The following is a 7,462-nucleotide window of genomic DNA, read 5'->3' on the forward strand; positions in this document are numbered from 1 at the left end:
AATGCATGACCAGTCACAGAAGACCCCGAAACAGCTGTTCCATACAGTCCTGGCTATTTAGCAGCTGCCCTAGAGGAATAACTAACTTCCACACCTCACCACTTGCCATTTTGCCCCACTCATCCACTTGTGCTGATTTTTGATGAACTTTCCCTTTTTTTAAAAGCATAAGCTTATATTACTAACCCCATTATCAAATAAAAAAATTGTAGCGAGTAAAGTTGATATGAAATCTACTGCTGGTTTCTACTGATCAATTAATTGAATTGATATCAGCCAATAACTTAAAACAAATTAAGCACTCAGTAAAATATTGGCTATTGTTGATATCACTGACTTACATGGCTTCTGGTATATTGCACCAAGTCAAGGTAATGCTGCTTCAATTATTTGAATGCATGTTGACATGGTCCCTGCATCCAGTCATATTTTATGTATAACACAACTCCAGGAGGCACCATTCACATAGTTTATAAAATGGCTTATTAATTCTAGATTTGCCATTGATAAAGCTCCATCATTCCTTTTAATGTCATTCTAAATCTCCTTAATATTTTTATTTAGGTATAGAGTACATAGAGAAAATGAACAGTTTTTTAAGCGTTCATTTTGACAGGCTTTGATAACTGTATACCACACATAATCCCTCTTCAGCACAAGATATAACCATTTCCAATACCCTAAAAGATTCATTCCTGCCCATTTCCAGTCAATAACCCCTGCCTCACCCCCACCTCTCTGCAAGACTTAATCACTTTCTTTTTTCTACTATCTCAAAATAACTTTTCTGTTTTTTGACTTCACATAAATTGAATCATACAATTCTTTTGTGTCTGACTTCTTTCATACAAGGCAATGTTTATGAGATTTATCTCTTTGTTGAATATATCAGCAGTCATTCCTTTTCATTGCTGAGTAGTATTTCATTGTATGTATATATTAGAATGTGTTTGTCTATTCTTTTCTTGGTAGCAATTTGATTTGTTTCCAGTGTGGGGCCATTCTGAATGTTTGCTATTAAAAATCCTATTAAAGTTTATGTTTACCTATCTCTTCAGGAAATACTTGAATTGAGGTGGATCATAGACCTAAATGCAAAAGCTAAAACCATAAAACTTCTAAAAGAAATCACAGGAGAATATCTTGAAGCCATTGAGGGAAGCAAACATTTCATAGATGGATCAGGCACAAAATGCACTAATCCTAAAAGAAGAGAAATCATAAATTGGACTTGGTCAAAATGAAAATATTTTTCTTATATAAAGATGTCAAAAAATATGAAGAGGCAAAGCAAGGAGTAGGGAAAATATTTGAAATTTGTATATTAACAAAGGATTTTTGTCCAGAATATATAAAGAACTAATACAAATCAACCATAAAAATACAAAAATTCCAGTGAAAAGGGGAAACAACACTTGACACAATATAGTATTTGTTAGAGGACTTACACAACCTAATTTCAGTAATCAGACAGTGAGTATTGGCAAAAGGATACAAAAATAAATGAATGGAGCAGAATAGAAAGTCCAGAAATAGAGTCACACATATATTTAACTAACTCTCCTTTTAACATATTCTCCTACTGCTTATTTCCCAGTCTTCTCTCCAATACCCCAGTACTCTCATTGTTCTTCTTTTTCTCTGATATTTTCTTATAATTAATATAATATAATATAATATAATATAATATAATATAATATAATATAATTTGGACTCCACAATCTCTACTTGCTTCTAATCTCTTCTTTTTCACTATAGTACAGATAATATCAACCAAGTATTAGGAAATAATGTTTTCTCACCCAAGTAACTCATAACATGGCATACTTGGCTGTTAACTTATTTAATTCTATTTGCGGGATTTAACTGATTTGTTAATACAAACATGTCTCTATCGGTTTGGGCTCAGAATAAAAGGAAACAAGCACTGCAACGATGTAAGTAGGCACAAGAAAAACTGTGTGAACTGTTTCTTGGCCCCCTTTATGTCACAACACATAGAAGGCCAGGGCTCCACCTGTGTGGAAAAAGTCTGCTATTTCTAGACACTTCAACTTTCAACCATGTCACAGGAAATGATAAGAAACATGAAATACCCTTCTTTATCTCAAAATAGAACCTATATGGGACAGGCTTTATGACTGTTAGACTTACTAAAATGGCCTCAGTTTCTGGTTTCCCTGGTAATGTGGTATAGTCAACTGTTAATACAATTTTTAATTACATGATCTCCGTTCAGGTGTTAAGATTAGACTAAGCCACAGTAATCAGTAATAATTGGGAAATGATGACACAAGACTATAGGGTTATCAAATCTAATATTTCAGGGTCATTTTTCAGAAGTATTATAAATTTTGATTTGGGAAGTACTATCAGTTTCATGGATTGCTTCCAATAATATGGATCAAACATATGGGAGAAACATCTCTATGGGAAGATTTCAAATGATTTTATTCATGAAAATAAAGGAGTCCTCAATTAAATGCATCGCATGCATGTTTGAAAACGACAGGTCTTTAAGAAGTTTGCATTTATTATTGTAAATTTACTGCCATCATCTAGAAGCCTGAAATCATCAACAGAAAATTCCATTCAAATAAAACAGAAAAGAAAAGAAAGGAAAGGATAGGATAGGAGAAGAGAGAAAGAAAAAGAAAGGTAAGAAAAAGAAGGGAACATAGATCCAACTTGTTGGCTTATTGAAGACAGATAATTACATCCAAGAAGCAATAATATCTTTAAGAAGCAGGTATACCAGGTGGGAGGGGTTCTTCTTTTTAATACTACATTAAAAAATTCATTCAAGAGGAAAATAAATAAACAACCACTCACAATGATGGGTGAAAATATAATATTAGAAGACTCTATGGAAGAGTCCCTATCTTCACCCCCATAACCACACTTGACCAAAAATCTTATCTATAATGGTATGGATACAGAGAGGGAAGATAGGGACTCCTCCACAGGGGCCCTCTCCCACCCATTCTAAAATGAAGAAAAAAGCAAGATAATCTGTTTCTGGCTTAGGAATAAAATTATTTAATGCAAGGAGAAAAGTAGTACTGATAATCAAGGACACAGTATATATTGATCAGTTTGTTAGGTACTTTTACATGTTACATCATTTTCAAACACTCCAACAACCCTTCTCAGTAGGTATTACTGTGGATTATTTATCTGATTTTCATTTATTTACCCATTTTTTATGGATGAAGATCCTGAGTTTGAGAAAGGTTGAGGAATAGTCTCAAAGTCACAGTCAGCACTGGAATTTGAGCCCAGATTTGAATTGGCCTAACTCAAAGCCCTGTATCATTCCGACTACCAAGGCATTGCATGGGCTAAGGGCACAGACAATCAGTAGTGTGATTCCTGGGCGAAAATCTAGGCTTTGCTGCTCCTTTGTTGTTTTAACTTGAACAAGTTTATTTGACATCCTTAAAAATTGCTTTTCTTAGTAACACAGAAATGATAATGAACCTGTCATATAAGGTAGTTGTGGGGATGAAATGTGTTACTATATGTAAAGCACTGATAAAATTTCCCAGAACATAAGAGCTCAATAAATGCCTACTGCTATTATTATGGCACTGTGTATGTGTGTGTGTGTGTGTGTGTGTGTGTGCATTAACTTAACATGTTAGAATAATTTCTGAATAGCTTTTAAATGAATTAAAATGTAAACTTTACTTATTTACAATACACAACAAAAACTTTGAAGAGAAGGGAAATAAATATACTCAAGGGATAGTGGAATATGTGATCATAATTATGTTCTGGCAGTGTTTTGACTGGTTGAGCAGAACTGAATCATTCCCAGTTATCCAATTAGCCACAATCATCAAAACTACAGTTGCTATCTTGGCATAATTGTTTATATTTTGGGGGGTAGGAACATATGGAGTAATTGTAGGCATCACTGTCTGACAACTACATTCCGAATGATCAAGATTTGTGCCTGGTTTTTCCACTAATTAGAAAAGTTATTGAAGAGGTATAATTTCCAAGTTTGTCAATATCAGAATTAACCAGTATTCTGCTATTAGAGAATGAAGCTTGCCAGGACTCATTTTCTCTAAAAAATTATGAATGTGTTCATCATCTATTTCCTAGAGATGAACATTAAAACACAAATATTAAACAATTATTTCTGCCTATAAAAAAACTTTCTTGCCAAGGCATGGCTGCAGATTTTTCACTCAGGGCAATGCAAGCCCTTAGGCAAACTTACTTTCAACAATGTCAGTGTTTCCATCTCTCATGTTTAACTCTTTTCCTTTTATCTCATTACACGAAACTTCCATCTTCTTTCCTAAAGAATCCAAAGTATTAAAATGACAGGGACAATATCTTAGATTTCTTAGATTTTTCTTTTATCCCTAAGAGTTCCTTATTTTGTTCTGGGCACATAGTTACTAAGAATGCGTATTTGATAAAATCTTCAAATTGCTCTATTTTGGTTGTCTCTCTTTGCTTCACCTTTTCCCTTTGAAAAATTTTCACTATTTGTCATTTCTCTTTCTGCCTTTAGATCAATTCCCCTTTAAGTTTCTCATTTTTTTTCTTCTATTAGCACAAAATAAACATCAAAGAGTCTTAGTACTAACCTCAAGAATCTTTTCAAAGTGAAGTAAGACAGTCATCAGTAGGCATGTTTCCTCCATTCATTCACAGAGAATATATGTCTTCTATGTTCCATTCTCCATTCTAGATTGTGAGGGTGTATCAGTAACATCACTAACCTCATGCAGTGAGGAAGACATTAAATTTATAAATGAAAACACCAGCTAAAAGAGAGATATGATAGAGGTAAAAATTATCAGAAGGGAAGGGAGAGTAATTGTGCAGAAGGACTTTTTGAAAGGGCAGTGTTTGAGCAGAGGTCTGAAAATGAGAAGAGCCAACCCTGAGAATATCTGGATTTGAGATAGGAGAAACACAAATGAAAAGAAAGAGGTGAAGACAAAACAGTGCTCTTGAAGAAAAACAGAAAGAGACCCCAAGAGTCTAGAAGGCAGTGAGCAGTTGTGGTGAGTCGGTGGCTATGTGCAAGGTTGGAGTTCTTAGTTTCAGAGATTAGTATCCACTGCAATAACCTAGCAGAAGAAATATACTAAAGGGCATTAGTAAACTCACAGGTTCTCTAAGAAGGTGGAAGAGCCAGTCCTGTTCCACCAACTTGGAGCAGCTCACAAGCTACAACTGGAGGTTGCTGTAAGGAGTGTATCACTGCCCCTACTGATGAGGACAAAGATTGCAGCTCCCAAGTTTGGGGTCTGAAAGAGTCCCCAAAATTCTGCAACTATCCCCACTAAAAGACGGATTCTCTACTGTACTCACTTCTCTTTACTTACAAACAAAAAATCCCACCCAGACTTTTCTGGGTCTTTCTAGCAAAACCATGGTCTTCTAGCCAATAGGAAGTTTGAAACAGGTTGTTCTAGCTTCTAACTTGAGAAAAAGGGACATACAGTGTTCCCCAGGAAAAGTGTTCAAAAGATACCAGGCCTTCATAACCATGATGGATGTCCACGATACCACAGGAAAAAATGCTCAAAATTTTAAATGTTAATATAATGCCCAATGTGTTAAATAATATAACATGATTTGTACTTTCTTCCTCAAATTCTGCTTCATAGAAATAAGGAAATGGAAGAACACAAAATGTATCTGACTGCTCTAGTATCAAAGAGTTATTGTGAAAACAAGACTTGGAATAATCATTATCACTGATGTCTGGCTTTATTCATGGAATGCTTCTAAAGGACATTTGATCTGCAGGGATATTGCTGATAATGTGAGTAAGGACTGCTCTCCACCATGCAAAATCTCATTAGGGTTATCAACTGGAAGTGACGCCTATCCCTTGAGAATAAGTACATCACTGCTGTAGAACTCCTAGGTGGAGATAACTGACCACCTAAAATAAGAATGGATTATTAGAAGTTTGGCAGAAATGAACGGTTCTCACAAATGTCATCCAAATCTTACATCCCAATAGTTGCAACAGCCACATTGCTAAGAAGCCAAAATCAGTTTTTTAAAGAGGAAATTGAAAATGTTGACATTTAAAAATAGATCATGTATACCAAAAAAGCTTTCTCTGCATGAATTTAAAATAAATTATATTTGCAAATTCACTGAATTAATACCTCCACAGCCCACTCTTCTTTATGTGACCAGATCAGTGCATACCAGAGTACTTAACATCAGGTAATGTGGTGAAGCAAAAATATGAATATTTTTTAGAAGTTCTTTTAATGCCTTACAATTTTGAAAACTCAAAACTTATTTTGTATATGGTTAGAAAATAGTTTAACACCATTTATGTGGTGTTTAACTGTCTGCATATTACAGGCGAAACACTGCTATTTCAAGGCAGTGAGAATGAAATCTGGCTGTGCATCAGAATGAGGTAAATGTCCTAAAATAAAAATTATAGGGTTCTATTGAAGGATTCTGATTCAGTATATCTGTCATGATTCTGGGATCTCAAATATCTAATGCATTCATCAGTGCATTCCAACCTCTCTCCAAGCAGATCTCTTGGTGAAATCTCATTATTTTCATCTTCTGAAATCTCATTATATTTCATCTATAAAAGCCATTTTAATTGTTACCAAGCAAAGGACATGATAAAAATTTGATTTGCCTGGAAAAATCCATAGAAAAGTCCATTGTACGCTTTGCTAATGTCTATGTACCCTCTGCTAATGCCTACTGTATTATTTCTGTTTTTCTTCAAAAGCACCATTTTATCTGCTAATGTCTAATGACCTAAAAAATTGGGAAAATAACTTACAGGGAAGATGGCAGAGTAGGGAGCTCCAGGTCTCAATCCTTCCACCAAAACAACTATGAAACAGGCAGGAACCATTTAAACAATTATTTTGAAACTCCAGAGATGAGAATAATACTGTACACCATCCAGGGAAGAGTGGGAAGAAGAGGCAGATAAATTATGATAAAGAACTTTAAACTTTTCTCTCTGTGCAGCAGATACCAGTGCCTATCCCCCACTCTCATGGCAGGCTACTATACAATTTAATTCCTGGCTAGCTGCTAACGACAGAAAGTGATGTGAAAATCATCTTCCCAAGAACAAGGATGAACACAGCTGGCTGCTGATCATGACTTTTGATTAGTGAATACAAATAACTGGGTCCCAACTTTGAGGGCAGCTATTGTTTCAACCTTCCCTGGACAGAAGTGGAAGCAATGGAGATTTCAACATGCAATTCTCCCTCAGGTCTCTGAGAGACAGTTAGTTGAAGGGTTGCATTTGCTGGGCTGGCCAACAAAGCTCAGCTTTGAGGAGCTGTTGGAAAAACTTTTGGCACCATTCCTGATCCCTTCCCCAAGGCACTTGAGAGTCAGTTTGAACCCCATTTGTGGGTCCCTGGTTTTGTTTTAGCTTTGGACCAAACCTGGAGGACATAGGAAAGTCCTCACTGAGGTGACC

Source organism: Choloepus didactylus, chromosome 3 (assembly GCF_015220235.1).
Source record: "Choloepus didactylus isolate mChoDid1 chromosome 3, mChoDid1.pri, whole genome shotgun sequence".
NCBI lineage: Eukaryota > Metazoa > Chordata > Mammalia > Pilosa > Megalonychidae > Choloepus > Choloepus didactylus.